At 35.1% G+C, this 15,559-nt stretch overlaps 1 long non-coding RNA gene across 1 annotated transcript in view; it reads right to left on the bottom strand.

Annotated features, from left to right (window-relative positions):
• Window positions 1-4,087, bottom strand: part of LOC111655860 (uncharacterized) — a 12,493-nt gene extending 8,406 nt beyond the window's left edge. The window contains exon 1 of the long non-coding RNA XR_002760829.2: window positions 4,036-4,087. This is a non-coding gene — a long non-coding RNA (uncharacterized LOC111655860). The remainder of the gene's footprint in view (window positions 1-4,035) is intronic.
• Window positions 4,088-15,559: the final 11,472 nt, after the last annotated feature.

Genomic DNA, 15,559 nt, shown 5'->3' with positions numbered 1-15,559 from the left:
ATTATGACATTTTAATGACATTTGATACCTTACCTAACTATGATGTTTTTATGAAATTTTATGCCTTACTACACTATGACATTTTTAGGACATTTTATGCCTTACTATACTATGGTGTTCTCACAACATTTTATACCTTATCATACCCAGACGTTTTCATGCCTTAATATATTGTGACATTTTTAAGACATCTGATACTATGTTTTTTTTTAAAATAATATTTTATGCCTTACTATATTATGACGATTTTATGACATTTTATGCCTCACTATACTATGACGTTTTTATGACATTTTATGCCTCATTATACTATGACGTTTTTATGTCTTACTAAACTATGATGTTTTTATGACATTTTATGCCTCATTATATGATGACGTTTTTATGTCTTACTAAACTATGACGTTTTTATGAAATTTTATGCCTTACTATACTATGACATTCTTATGATTTTTGATACCTTACTATACTATGACATTTTTATGACATTTGATACCTTACTATACTATGGTGTTCTCAATACATTTTATGCCTTATTATACCCAGACGTTTTCATGCCTTACTATACTATGGTTTTTTATGATATTTTATGCCTTACTATATTATGACATTTTAATGACATTTTATGCCTCATTATACTATGACGTTTTTATGTCTCACTAAACTATGACATTTTTATGACATTTTATGCCTTACTATACTATGGTGTTCTCACTACATTTTATGCCTTATTATACCCAGACGCTTTCATGCCTTACTATATTTTGACATCTTTAAGACATCTGATACTATGTTTTTTTTTTATTTATAATATTTTATGCCTTACTATATTATGACATTTTAATGACACTTGATACCTTACCTAACTATGAAATTCATATGCCTTACTATACTATGACATTTTATGCCTCATTATACTATGACATTTTTATGCCTTACTATACTATGACATTCTTATGGCTTTTTATACCTGTCATATACTATGACATTTGATACCTTAGCTAACTATGACATTTTTATGTCTTACTGAACTATGACATTTTTATGCCTTACTATACTAAGACATTCTTATGGCTTTTTATACCTTACCTAACTATGACATTTTTATGCCTTACTATACTATGGTTTTTTTATGACATTTGATACCTTACTAAGCTATGACGTTTTTATGCCTTCCTATACTATGACATTTGATGCCTTACTATACTATGGTTTTTTTTTATGATATTTTATGCCTTACTATATTATGACATTTTAATGACACTTGATACCTTACCTAACTATGACATTTTTAAGACATCTGATACTATTTTTTTTTAATAATATTTTATGCCTTACTATATTATGACATTTTAATGACATTTTATGCCTCATTATACTATGACGTTTTTATGTCTCACTAAACTATGACATTTTTATGACATTTTATGCCTTACTATACTATGGTGTTCTCACTACATTTTATGCCTTATTATACCCAAACGTTTTCATGCCTTACTATATTTTGACATTTTTAAGACATCTGATGCCTACCTAACTATGACGTTTTTATGCCTTAATATACTATGACGTTTTTATGACATTTTATGCCTTACTAAACTATGACGTTTTTATGACATTTGATACCTTACTATACTATGAAATTTTTATGACATTTTATGCTTTACTATACTGCAACATTTTATGACATTTTATGCCTTAGTATACCATGACATTTTTTGCCTCACTATGCTATGACAATTTTATGCCTTACCATACTTTGACATTCTTATGACATTTGATACCTTAATAAACTTTGACATTTTTATGACATTTTATGCCTTACTATACTTTGGTGTTCTCACGACATTTTATGCCTTACTAAACCATGACGTTTTTATGACATTTTATGCCTTACTAAAAATTACACTTTTATGACATTTTATGCCTTACTAAACTATGACATTTTTATGACATTTTAAGTCTGACCATACTATGATGTTTTTATGCCTTAGCATACAATGATATTTTTATGTCTTGCTATACTTACTGTTTATGCCTTACTATATTATTTAGTTTTTATGCCTTCCTATGCTATGAATTTTTAATGCCTTAGTATACTATGATGTTTTAATGCCTTACTATACAATGACTTTTTATGTCTTACTATCCTGTTCCTTTTTTATGCCATTTAATGCCTTACTATACTGTTACTTTTTTATGCCATTTTATTCCTTACTATACTATGACTTTTCTATGCCCTTTAATGCCTCACTATACTATGATGTTTTAATGCTTTAGTATACAATGATATTTTTATGACTTAATATACTATGTCTTACTATACTTACTTTTTCATGCCTTACTATACTAAAATATTTGTATGCCTTCCTATACTTTGACCTCCCCGGCCTGGCGTCTTTCTGTTTTGAGTTGATGCCTTACTATACTGTGACTTTTTTATGCCCTTTAATGCCTCACTATTCACATTTTCATTCCTTACTATACTATGACTTTTTTATGACTTAATATACTGTGACTTTTTATGCCTTACTATACCATAATATTTGCATGTCTTCCTATACTATGACATCCCCGGCCTGGCATCTTTCTGTGTGGGGTTGATGCCTTACTATAGTATGACATTTTTATTCCTTACTATACTATGATTTTTTTATGCCCTTTAAGGCCTCATTATACTATGATGTTTTTATGCCTTAGTATATGATGATATTTTTATGACTTAATATAATATGTCTTTATATGTCTTACTTTACTCACTTTTTCATGCCTTACTATACTACAATTTCTCTATGTCTTGCTATACTATAATATTTGAATGCCTTCCTATACTTTGACTTCCCTGGCTTGTTGTCTTTCATGTGTGCAATGACTTTTTATGTCTTACTATACTGTGACTCTTTTATGCCCTTTAATGCCTTACTATTTTTGTTTTCATTTATTTTTGTTTTAATATTGTCATGCCTTACTATACTATTTGTATAGTAAGGCATAGAAAACTATTACTTTTTATGCCATTTCTATACTATGGAGTTTTTTTATGACTTACCATACTAGGATGTTTTTATGCCTCACTATACTATGACTTTTTTATGACATCCTATACTGTGACTTTTTTTATTACTTACTAAACTATGACGTCTTTAATATTTTAATATAATATATAAAAAGTAGTAAAACGTCATCAAGCAAAAAGCATTCTAAAATTCTTATAATGCAGATGACTACTCAGAGTGCCAGTTGATGATAGACAGTTATAATTTTAAGGTGATTGCTATTACAGATACATTAGCAAGAAAGCAGCATTTGACTGAGCTAAGTAGTTTACCCTTTCTTTTGTATGTAAATCTTTACCTGTAAATTAACTAGTCTGCTGTCAAATAAATGTAATGTAGTAAAAAAATATAGTATATAATGAAATAGGACAAACGAAGTAGTATAAAAATGGATATACTGAAGTTGCTAAAGTACAAGTCAGAAATAGTTTTTCTGCAGACTGCCTGTTGCCATGACACAACTGCAAGACAATATTAAATGAAGGAAATATTTTCCTTGTGTGACAGGAGATGAGAAGTATCATTAACATGTTTTGGATCAGGTCAATGATCAAGTTGTGCCACATCAGTGCACAGCTGTTCCTCTCATTAAAGCCTTTCTGTGGCAAGAAGTCAATCTGCTGGAACTGAAGTCAACAATGAATCTACAAAATCACAGCTGACTTCAGTCTCCTCAGCTCTTACTGTTTTAATTTGACACGTCTCCGTCACGTCTGGGAAAGTGAAGAGAATTTGATCTGTAACTATTATACACACAAATAGAAGAATAATAATTAATTTACTGGTGCAGCCTAAATTATTGAGACTTAAATTAATACAAAAATGTGTGACTCACATTAATTTAATTAACCTTATAAAAAAAATTTAAAAAAATCCAAAATATGAAATAAATATCATTATAAACCATGGAAAAACAATAATTTTTCGCTCATGTACTGAAACGCTTCTTTTAGATGAAAGATTTCATGGTCAGACTCACCTGTTGGTGTGCACAGCGGGTGATTGGTGCAGCTGCAAACCCCCAGTGATATGATGCTTCTGAGAAGAAGAATATGAAATGTTTTTCTTTTAATATTGTGATCATATCAAAACCTTCAGCCCACATGTTGCTTTCATTCTCTGACTGACAGATATTCTCTTGTTTTGCAGATGCCATATGGCTTCTAATGCAATCTGACTGCTGTAGAGCTTCTGTCAAAGTCAGACAAACTTCATCACTAGTATTACTGTACAGTGCAGAGAGAACAAACCGACCCCGGGGGACTTGACAAGACCAGTGGCTACCAGCTTAATAAACACTGCTCAGCCAGTAGTACATCAGTCTCTCCTAATCACATACATACCATGTATTGATCCAAGGCATCCTCCCTTGAATCAATACATATGAAGTTAATTATGTGATGAACTGCATTTATTACAAAATCCATTCTACATTGCAGTGATTCCAATACTAATAAAACTGTCCTGACCTTTATAAGTCTCTGTCTCTCTGCCTTGATGTACAGTACTTGGTGCCTTCCAATTAAAATGTTCTAGCACTTTCATGTAAAACACACTGAATTTTCCTGTGTATTAAATGCGTGGTATGAACAAAACTGACATGACTTAATTCCTGGTATTGATTTCTGCTTACAGTTAAGCATCAGACAAACACCTTATAAAGAACTCACCCTACTGGAGGTCTTTAAAGGCACCATTAAATTACTGTATGTAAAAACAACATGTATGGATGATGTCAAGCCTTTTGTTGTGACAAGTGGCACAGGCATCCACTGTATGTCAAAGGGCTATTCCTCCAATTTTACATGTCAATTTACTGACCACAGGGAGTATTACTTAGCCTAAGAAAACAGCTGTATAACATCCTGTGGGGCCCTGGAGGAGCTTTGTCAACAAAGTTTAGTTCCATACTATTAGTTTGGACACTGCAAATTTTTAACAAAAAGCCTATGTTACACACCGTTGATGTGGACTCTGTGGCTGGAGCGGTCAAACAAAAGATGCTACAGTAGCAGATAACATTATGGAAAATGTAGGACCCAATTGTTTTGGAGTTTGACCCATACAATGGAGTGAAAGTCTCAGTCTAATTTGTCTCTTTAAAATTTCCTCAACTCTATGAAACTACAAAACTAAATCACTGGAGTAACTCTTCAATGTTTCAAGACATACCTGTGTTGATTGTTAATTATCTTAAGTTAATTATGGTATGTTAATTATTGATATTGTTGATATTTTGTTAATCATATGCTTCGTCAGTCTCAGAAAATATCAAAGAAGGAGAACAAACTCTGAAAATCAGATTACAAGTAAGCATGATGAAGACACCCTGTCATTTATGGCTTGGAGGGAGAAAATTCCAACATTTATTGCCACATAGAAAGGTGAACAGATCAACACTCTGACTATAATAACAAACTGGTAAAGTATAGTAAGGTATTCTTAACACTCAAACACAAAGTTACCCTGGAAAAGCAAGGAAATTTCTTACTATGGTCAAAGCCACAATTATTTGAGTCTTTCTGAGGATTTGAAGGTTTATCTGTCACAAACCAGGTCTGACTGATGATCATGTTTAAGACCAGATTTAGAACTATAAAATCACTATGACATAAAGACTAGATGAAAATCAGGAGCAATGATAGGGTGCCAAGCTTGTAAGATTACTGGAAGCTGTAATGATAGTAAATGTTGGACATCGTGAAGGATGTGAATTAGTCTCTTTCATGCTTTAGAGATCCTTATTTTATTGTTTGCAAGTTTTAGTTTGCATAGACAGCCTACTTCAACTGCTGAGGCATGATGTGAGGGCTTCTTGGAGGCAGAAAATGTCTGCCCTTTTTTTTTTTTTTTTTTAACTACAGCATTTAATGCTTTTTAAGCCCCTTTTTTTTTTAGCTTGTGAACCAGAGCGGTAGATATTTTGGGTCATGAGTTTAATTGAGGGCATGGTTGAAGGATGGACTCAGAAAAGATTATGTGTATCTATGTAGAGACTAGGCAAAAAAAAAAAAAAAAAATATATATATATATATATATATAAAGTAAACTCCTGAATGAAAGACAAAGTTGCTGCCTAAGTAGAAGCCAAAAGGTGGAGAATTGTGCGTCAAGGTCGGTGTGTGTTATACTCTACTGTCTTGTGTTGTGTGAGAGACAGTGACACAGAGATGGACAAAGAAAGAGAATAATCGAGATTCACATGTACAAGAAGAGGAAAAGATCTTGATTGCACGGCATTAATGGACCAGACGACAACTGTCACTCTCTGACTCCACATTCAGCTTTTCAATCATTGTGCATTCAGGCAGCTTTCAATATGGATGTCATCAGCATTATCTATAAGTGTCCAGCAGCACAATCCTCTAATGCACCATGAAACCGTGAAAAGCATGTAAAGAAGAACAGTACTCAAACTTATAAATAAAATAAAATTGTCTTTTTCACCTAGTTCTGCAAAACATACTTCTCGTATTTCCTACCGTCTTACTTTTATTATCATTCTGGGACGCAGAGTCTATAGTATATCAAGACTACAGAAAATAGTTTGATAGTCAATTGTATTGGTATGATTACTAAATATATTGAGACAAATCCTTTCAGTGAGCCATCTGAACCTCACAGGTCTACACTGTTACAGAATCAGATAGGTTAGAGAGAAACACGCCCGTCGATAAAGTCAGCACTGAGCAAAAGCTCAGCTGTTTCCTAAATTACCCTAATCATGGCGTTTTCCCAGAGAAGGCTGGGATCATCAATCATTTGTTGGTAATCGATCCGTGCTGACTGAATCAAAGTTAGGGTTGTACATAGTTTAACAGTAGAAGAGCTGCAGGACTATTGTTTTATTTTCCGATATACTGCAGGATTCAGCAGATGATGAGCATTCTGCGCTTTATTTCTGAGAACTCAATGACTGACGTCAAAGCTTTATGTTGTTTTGAAAAATGTTTTTGTCCTGTTTGTGACCTGGAACCAACCACATAAGGGGCAGCACATTTATAAAAAAAAATACCCCAATAAATGTCTTATGTCAACAAAATAAGGTGCCTCTGCTGAGGCATCCCTCTGTGATCTACTCAGCTCTGTGCCCCCAACCTTCAGAAGGTGTCTTTTGAAGTCTGAGGGATGTGTGGGCTCATAGAAGGAATTGCTGATCAAGTGTGCTTTTAAAGTGCATCAGAAGCATGCAGCCAGCCTGCGTCTTCCTCACTCGTACTTGTGTGTGTGTTCTTGTCTCCACAGAGGCTGCGGGAGCCGCCCTTGAGAAATCTTTAGCAAATACTTCTCACCCACACACCATTATTCACGCTACATAAAATGTTGCTTGTGAAACTCACAAACAGACAAATGAAATACGCCCCTGGCTCAAACTTTCACTGTTCACGCTTCAACACTCATACTAGAGTCAATCAACAAGTGAGGAATAACTTCTGTCCTTCGGTAATTTGAGTTAAACTGATCACAGAAGGAGCTGTGGAAAATAGCAATTTATGGACTAATTACTTTCATTTCTCAAATCAATGTTAATATATTTCTTATGATTGTGAACACTTCTCTCCGTCGCCTTCTTCAGCTGTGCTCCGTACTTGCCACAACCAGAGACACTTGGTCATTTGCATTTAGAGTGCATACTATAGATAAAAAAAAAATACAGCCTCAAAATGAAGTCACTTGGGACTTAATGGAAGAAGATGAAGTTCAGCTGGTGTGTAAGATTTGTGAGGCAAAAAAGGGACAGTGAGAGAAAGTTTCTGGAGTTGATATCTGTAAAGACATCTCAGTATAACTTTAGAGTAAGCTGATATTGTTGCTCTGGGTATATGGGCTTGTGTGGGCCCCGGGGACTGAAATAAGCTTGCTCTAATCAATAGTAGAATTGACTCATCATTAGTTTGCCATTCTTGCACTCTTGCTGTTGTGAATACCAACTTCCCCACTCTGTGTGTTTATCATTTATCATGGCACACTGTCAACGTTTTCACAAGTTTGGGTCCGAAAAGACTCCGGCGCCGTCAATTTAATGTTCTCCCACAGTGTCTCATCAGTGCAGCCACGAGCACAAAAACTGAAAATCCTACGACAGACTGCATTTGCATTTGCCATAAATCTCAAGCCAAGGTGCTGTGGTGATATAGTGAGCCATTAGAGATATGACAAATACATTCATTAGCTTCCTCACAGCACCTCAACTCCATGCTGTTACTCCCCTGGGGAGAATTGTGAATAAGTTTGTTCCTGCCTCTAAAGGCAGTGGTATCTACCCCAGGGGTAATAGAGGAAAAGATGATTGAGAAGGATGGATCGACATAGCTCACCTTCAACTGCTATTCTTGGCCTATTGATTATGATTATGAAAAATGTCAAGCAGGGGTTGTTTTGCCTCAGCTACAGGTCACAAAAATAAAGAAAGAACAGCTGTGAAGACTTTTCTAATGGAAACCTCAAAGCTTCTGTGCCTGCAGTGTGCCACAGTTTGCACAGAGACTTTTGAATGAAAAACTTAGAGCAGAATAATTAATCTTTACTGCAGGTCTTAGCAGTTGCCTTAGCTATTTTAAAGGTGCTCTGCAATAAACTGAAGAACTTGTATGTATTCTTTAATGAGTTGTTAGGTCAGTGCTAATGATTCAGTCTGATCTCTTGGGAAGAACCATCAAATGGAAGCAAATGAGAAAAATTGATTTAAAAAGAAAAAAAAAGAAAAGAAAAAGAAAAAAAGAGAGACATCTTTTATCTCTGAGAAATCATTCCAGCTATAACAGCTATGGCCTTAACATCCAGTTTCACACTTTTATTCCCACAAAAAGTCACACTGAACAGAAGAGTTGCTTTGTTTCCTGCTCCAACAGATCTGCTCTGTAAGTCACATTTCCTTTGAGAAATAATCTGAATAAAAAGGGAAAAATTCATATTTTATATTTTTTGGTCTTATGATGGCACCTATTTAAGAGTAGATGAGTCATTATTATATTAATATAGACTATTAAATAGATAGATGAATAAATTGACAATTAACTAAGTTTCTAATTGACCAGACCAATGGCTAAATACAATCTATTAACTTTAATTGTCTGCTCCTTGATTGTCATCATAAATAAAAAAGGCCACATTGATATTTGAATAGAGCTGGAATTATAGAGTTTTATTTATCTGACTGGATAATGGATTATTTATATACACTACACTGTGCAAAGGTTTTGGGCACTTTAGATGTTTAGATTGTTGTCAATCACACAATATCAGTGAGGCATCTGATCAGTCCCAAATTCATTCTGAAACATGATGATGACCCAATACATACAGCCAGAGTCATAAAGAGCTGTCTCCAGCAACAAAACGAACAAGGAGTCCTGCAACATCTGGAGTCACAACAGAGTCCTGATCTCAACATCATGGAGTCAGTCTGGGATCACATGAAGAGACACTGAGACAGAACAGGTTCATGCTGTTTACGGGTCTTTGTTAACCGATAACAGAAAACTATCAATGGCATTGTTTTTAACTTTACTTTTAGTGCCTAAAACCTTTGCACAGTGCTGGATATTTTGTTGCTAATTGCATTTCCTACTGATGGATTTAACTTAGGGGGAGGTATTTATATTTTTCATTTAATTAGTGTTTATTTAATTTCTTATCACTACATTTCATCACACATTAATTTATTTCACTGTCAATTAATTACTTAATCAAATTGTTTATTTTATTAATATAAATATTACCCATTTAACCTTGGACAGGCACCTGCTGTCTCTGCATTAATTCAAGCAATCAGATCGCTTCAATTTAAACAACATTTGCAAAAAGCAATAAACTCATTACATATCAGAAACAGATGCAACAACTTTCAACAAGAACAACCACATTAGCTTTCCTGCTAAAGTTTCCTTCTTATCCAACTGACAACCATGAACTTACGTCTTGAACCTTCAGTTGCAGAACAAACCACCAAACAAACACTCACAAGGGGAAAAGTGCGCTGGTGACTCAGTCTGCAGGCCAGTAGCTGCTGAACTGCAATACATTAAACAGGTTGTCAGTTTACCTGCAATTATCACTTTGGTCCCTTTTTGATGCTGATGTGGTCTCTAATCTTCTAAGAACACACTGTCTGCTAGTGTCTTGAAAGCCACAGTAGCAAGTTTGTTAAGTTTTCCTCTCATTCCCAGCCGTACACCAACAGCCTCTCCAGCCTCTGAGACAAGAAGACCAGGCGAGAAGGACCTTTTTTTCCTCATGGTAAGAAAAAATAAAAACTATTGCAAAAAAATGATCACTAAATGGATTTCAGTTGGACAAAGTTCAAGGTTGGGGAAAATCTTAATCATTACTGTCTGACAATATCTTCTCCAAACATTTCATACACATTTTATACACATCTTTCAAATTCAGCTTGGCATATTTGGTATTTTTGAACACGTTAGGGATCGCCACTAGAATTTAAAATAAGGTTCTACAGGTTTGAAAAATGTTTCATGAGCTTGTAATGACTGATTCACCTGGGAGCTGCTGCGTGTGAGGGAGATTGGAAACAATGCAAATGGAAACTTAGCAAAGCAGTGTTAACAAAGAACTACCACACTGACTTCTACTAGATATTACCAAGCAGGCAAGTCAAGACAGTGATGGTTAGTTGACCAGATTAGCTACCTACACACCTGTCTATCTACTGTGTGTTATCCAAACATGGAATGGTTTAATCAGTGGTGGAACGATCACAACAAAGATAAACATTCTGTATTTAGTTCTATTGAGGTTAGAGCCAAGGCATACAATTTGAAAGATAACCACAATTTACTACTGTTGCTCAACATCTGCGGATCAATGTATATGCCCAAATCTGCACTATAATCAACTACAATCCTGTTCTTAATAGTAAAAAAACCAGAAGATTGTGTTGTCACCTTACACTATCTGAAACGTCTTGATATTGTAAGCCCTATTTAACACATTTAGGAAATGCACAATAGATTGGCTGAACCATAGAGGCACTTGTGGAAACTGAACTATGAATAGTTTCGTTTTAGAAAAGGTCAGTCATGCCTCGTTTACAGAACATAATTGAATCATTTGCCTGGGAAATACATATAATTAGCTCATGAATGTCTAATTGATTTAATTTTAGACATTTACAAAGGAGAAAGTCAGAACAAGTTGCATTTAGTTGAAAATGTGCACATCTACAGTGCCAAGGCACCAAGTATTCACATGTTCACTACATCACACAGCGTGGTTACAGAGTTTTTGAGACAACTACAGTCAAACAAAATCCACGATAGTTGCTTATATAAATAGCTGATGTACACATCCACTGTCTGCTTCCATCCCTTCTAATATAAAGCAGGCTGACGGCAAATTTTTCCCAGATAATCTGCTGCAGGAGCTGAGTATAATGGAAGTGATGCCATCCCCACTGTTATTCCATTAATGTCAAAGACAATAAGGAAGACTGTCTTCAGTCACACCTATTGCAGCTTATTGCAAGTCACTGTAAACTTCTAGTCTTTCCATGACTAACACAGAAAAATTTCCCTGGTTACTTTACAATGCTAACAATATAGTGAAAGAAATAAACTCTATGCTTGAGGAAAAAACTGAAATTTTGGGAAATAGGGTTTCTTGGTAAGAGTTAGGTTAAATAAGAAGATATCACCCCCATGCCTGTGTGAAGCTGGAGCAAGGAGGTCATTAGCTTAGCTTGAAGATGGGAAGCAGAGGCAAAGAGCTAGCTGCTCTGTCAAAAGTTAAAATATATGCCTAAAACTGGTAAATTATTGTGCTTACATTCTGTTTGTGTATGGATTAAACAGAAGCAGTATAAAGTGTTATTCAGTGAGCCTCCGAGGTGGATTTTTGAAAACAGATGAGACTTTTGAGATAAAGAGCTAAGACACCTGCTGCCCCCTTCTACCAGTCTAATCTAAGCTGTAGCTCCATGCCCACAGAGAAAGTGAAAAGGCATTTCCTAAAATTTCTAACTATTCCTTTAAGGCCTGCGAAACAGAACTCAAACAGCAAATCTGCCTAATGATTAAAGACAATCACACAAAAACAAATGTATCTGCAAATGCCAACACTGTAAAATCAGCGTGAAAGCTCACTCAAAAGAACAAGAGACAATGATGACAGATGTCAGATTTAAAAAGGTTTTGAGCTGTGTTCATGCAATTCATAAAAATAAATAAATAAATAAAAACAGCAATTTTCCTACTTGAGGGTATGTTAGTATATTTTATCTGGTGAGATAAAATTCAAATTGTGCACAATAACTTATTCAGGTTTTTTAATTTTACAAGAAATTGACTATATCAAAAGAAAGTGGAGTGACCCTGAAAGTGTGTGATTCTGTGTGTGCGTGTGTGTATGAGCACATCCCCGGCAATGATCGTAAGTGATTTAATAAAAGTGCCATATTTCTTTTATCATGCTCTTTCTCTCACAACCTTGGGAGCTCTTTCCTTGAAAGAACAGATCCAATCTCCTTTTACAATACCCACACCAAGGCTTTGCCAGTCCTTGGCACAGATCAATCTCTGAGGCTTGAGCAGTGGAAAGTTAATCTGGAAGAGGGGCCTGTTCGTCTATGCTTTGACATGCTCGGCTGTCAGTCAAAAATCCCAGTGTGCACCTGCCCTGACAGCAGGAGAAGCTAACATCCCGATTGTCCCTCCCAGGACCCGACGACCGTCATCTCTTTATCATCTGTCAACCCCATTAAAAATTCTTGAGAAAAACAGGGAGGTTGAAAAAATATGTGACTCCTACTCTTCTGTAGATTTTCCATTTATATTGTAAGCCTTTAACTGACACTCACATCCTGAGCAACTTAAAGTATATACTATGGAGCGTGAAATTTACTTAAGTATCTGCCCACATATATGATATTCCACCTCACAGATGATCCATTTCCTTAACTTTAACATTTAGTTTCCATTTTGCAATCTCTCCTTATATTAAAGACATGTACGGAGTGTGCCTATAAAAAAAGCGAAGCCCAATCCACAGGGCAGCAACAGGAGCTCTTTAGTCTGTTGTTATGTGTTGGGATCAGACTCCATATTAGTGCACTTACATCACTGTTGAAAACAACCAATATAGTACTGTACAATACACTGCATAGTGTAAAGTTCAAAGCCATGATAATGTGCTGTGACAATACTGTCACCAAAAGATGATGTAGGATAAACGCACTGGGAAAAAAACTACACTAAAGAGAATGGACATAGTATGGTATGTTAGGAAGGAGCTTTTTAAAGGGCCATTTCATATTTTTTGACAAGATACATTTGTGAGAAAGAGAAAAGTTAATTAAGAGTTAAGTCAACTAATTTGTTGAAAATATATTTTTGTGCTTACATTGACTACCTATACTAATATTTCACACCATCTAAAAAGATTTTCTTGTTTGGTTTTAGGCATTTATCCAACATCCTCATCCTAAGCAAATTAAGCAAATATGTAACAAAGTTTCAAAACAAACAAATAAATTCCCTGCATTACAAGCATTTAATAATATAATGCAAAGTTCAGAAATATAATGATTTGCAGTGACAATAATATATTGACACCAAATGATTATGAAGCAATGACATGTAACAGAACAACTGAATTTTTTTATTTTTTTTTTTTTTAAAAAGGGCCAATTCATAAGTTTCTACATTTTAGGTAAATTAAAATACTGAATATATTATGAGTTTGTTTTATTGATGGGAAAATGTATTGACTGTGGGTATGCTAGTATTTTACACGCTATGAAAATATTTCAGTAATTGTTATGCTATAGCATCTTGTTTTACAGAGCTGTCAGCCCAAAGTACTGAAAGCAACAACAACTGAGCAGAACAACAAACAGGGGAATTATATTAAGTGACTTGATGTTTTCATGGCAGTGTCAGGTGTGAGCAGAATGTCACGTTGTAAATCCGTAGCCAAACTGGAGCCAATAAAAAGGATGGATCCCCGTAACCTGAGTCAGTACAGAGTCAACAAGTCTGGGCTGTGACAGGTTTATTGAGCCCATTCATTCAGGGAGACGCACCCTTAGCTGCTGTGCACACAGATAAGGGATGATTGCAGAGGAATGCAGCCAAATACAGAAATGCAAACCTGAGGACAAGTGACATTCAAAATGAACACATCTGAGGAGGAGCAACGGCACGAAGGACAAAAAATGTCCCTCTATCTTTGTATCTATAACTATCCGTCTCTGTTTCTACCTATTGACAGAATCTCAGTCGCCAAGGAAGTTATGGTCTCACAAAACTAAAATAAATTCAGCAGAAGTAAGTTATCCCTTTTCCTCTACTTTATCTTCATCCATGAAATATCTACAAATCTCAGATGGTAATTCTCGCCTCGGGGCTCAGTAATTTGGTCTGGTGGACAGACCAGAGTTTACAGTAGCTTTGATCATCCGAAACAGCTTGGAGGGATGTGACACTTTCCCTGCTCATGAGTCCATGGTTTTTTGTCAATAATTGCTGTTGGAGGAATTATAGAACACTGTTGTGGAGAAATGAAGGGAGGTGCTGTTGCTGTTATTTATCTTTTAATGTGTATCTTATTTGTTGAGAAAGTGTTTCTTCTTGTATTATATATCTGAAACTTTAAAGACAGGCTAGTGAGCTGATTCCAACTGTGGTGACTCATGTATTAAAAGTTAGAAACTCTTTGCTCTGCGAGGATATAACTGTCTCCAACTGTTATAATTCCATTAGAGTAAGGTCTGTGAAGAATTTTGCTGCTGACATTTATAATCTAATCATTGTTTATACAAATGGACTGGCCTGTGGTGTTTAAAAACAGATACAGACAAGGCATTATCATTTTAAAGCAGCATTACTATTTCCAGAGGTTGTAGTCGAGCTTGCTCAGAAAAGACAGTTTGAATTAGGGTTAGGACTGAACAACTGATAAACAATATTTTGTAGAGAACCAAGATAAGTATTGCCCTCTGTTCTGAATTTAAGATTTCCAGAGCATCATCAGAGTAAAAGAAAGAATCAAACACATGATAAACACAGACTGAAGGGCAGAATGCCACAAAGAAATACGTTTTACAGTGAGACTACGCAAGTTTTCTACGCAAATTTCATTGTGGGACTTTGCCACTACAGCCTTACTTGGTGTGGAATGGCAATCTTATGGAAGCTAATGTTAACTAATGTTACAAAACTTAATTAGTTTATTGCTACCAGACAGTACTGAGTAACATGACTTCACTAGCACGACTTTTACCTGCGTTACGGTTATGCTATATTTTTAGCATGTCACAGATAGACATTTCTTAGCTTACCTCACAACAAGTTTCTTTTCCATTTGCTCTCAGTCTGAGTGCCTAATAATTATGCATTTAAAGCAAAGGAATTCCACTTATCTGACCCAAAGAAAAGATCCATAAAATCTGTGTTTCTTCATGCCATTTTATATAGTCACCATTAACATATTATTGTTTGGGATAGAAGCACTGAGATTTAACAACGTAGACGTAAACTGTTTCAGTT

This window comes from Seriola lalandi, unplaced genomic scaffold (genome assembly GCF_002814215.2).
Source record: "Seriola lalandi dorsalis isolate HSWRI2012SDOR001 ecotype SW California unplaced genomic scaffold, Sedor1 jcf7180002054334, whole genome shotgun sequence".
NCBI lineage: Eukaryota > Metazoa > Chordata > Actinopteri > Carangiformes > Carangidae > Seriola > Seriola lalandi.
This window is presented reverse-complemented; position numbering and strand designations above follow the sequence as displayed.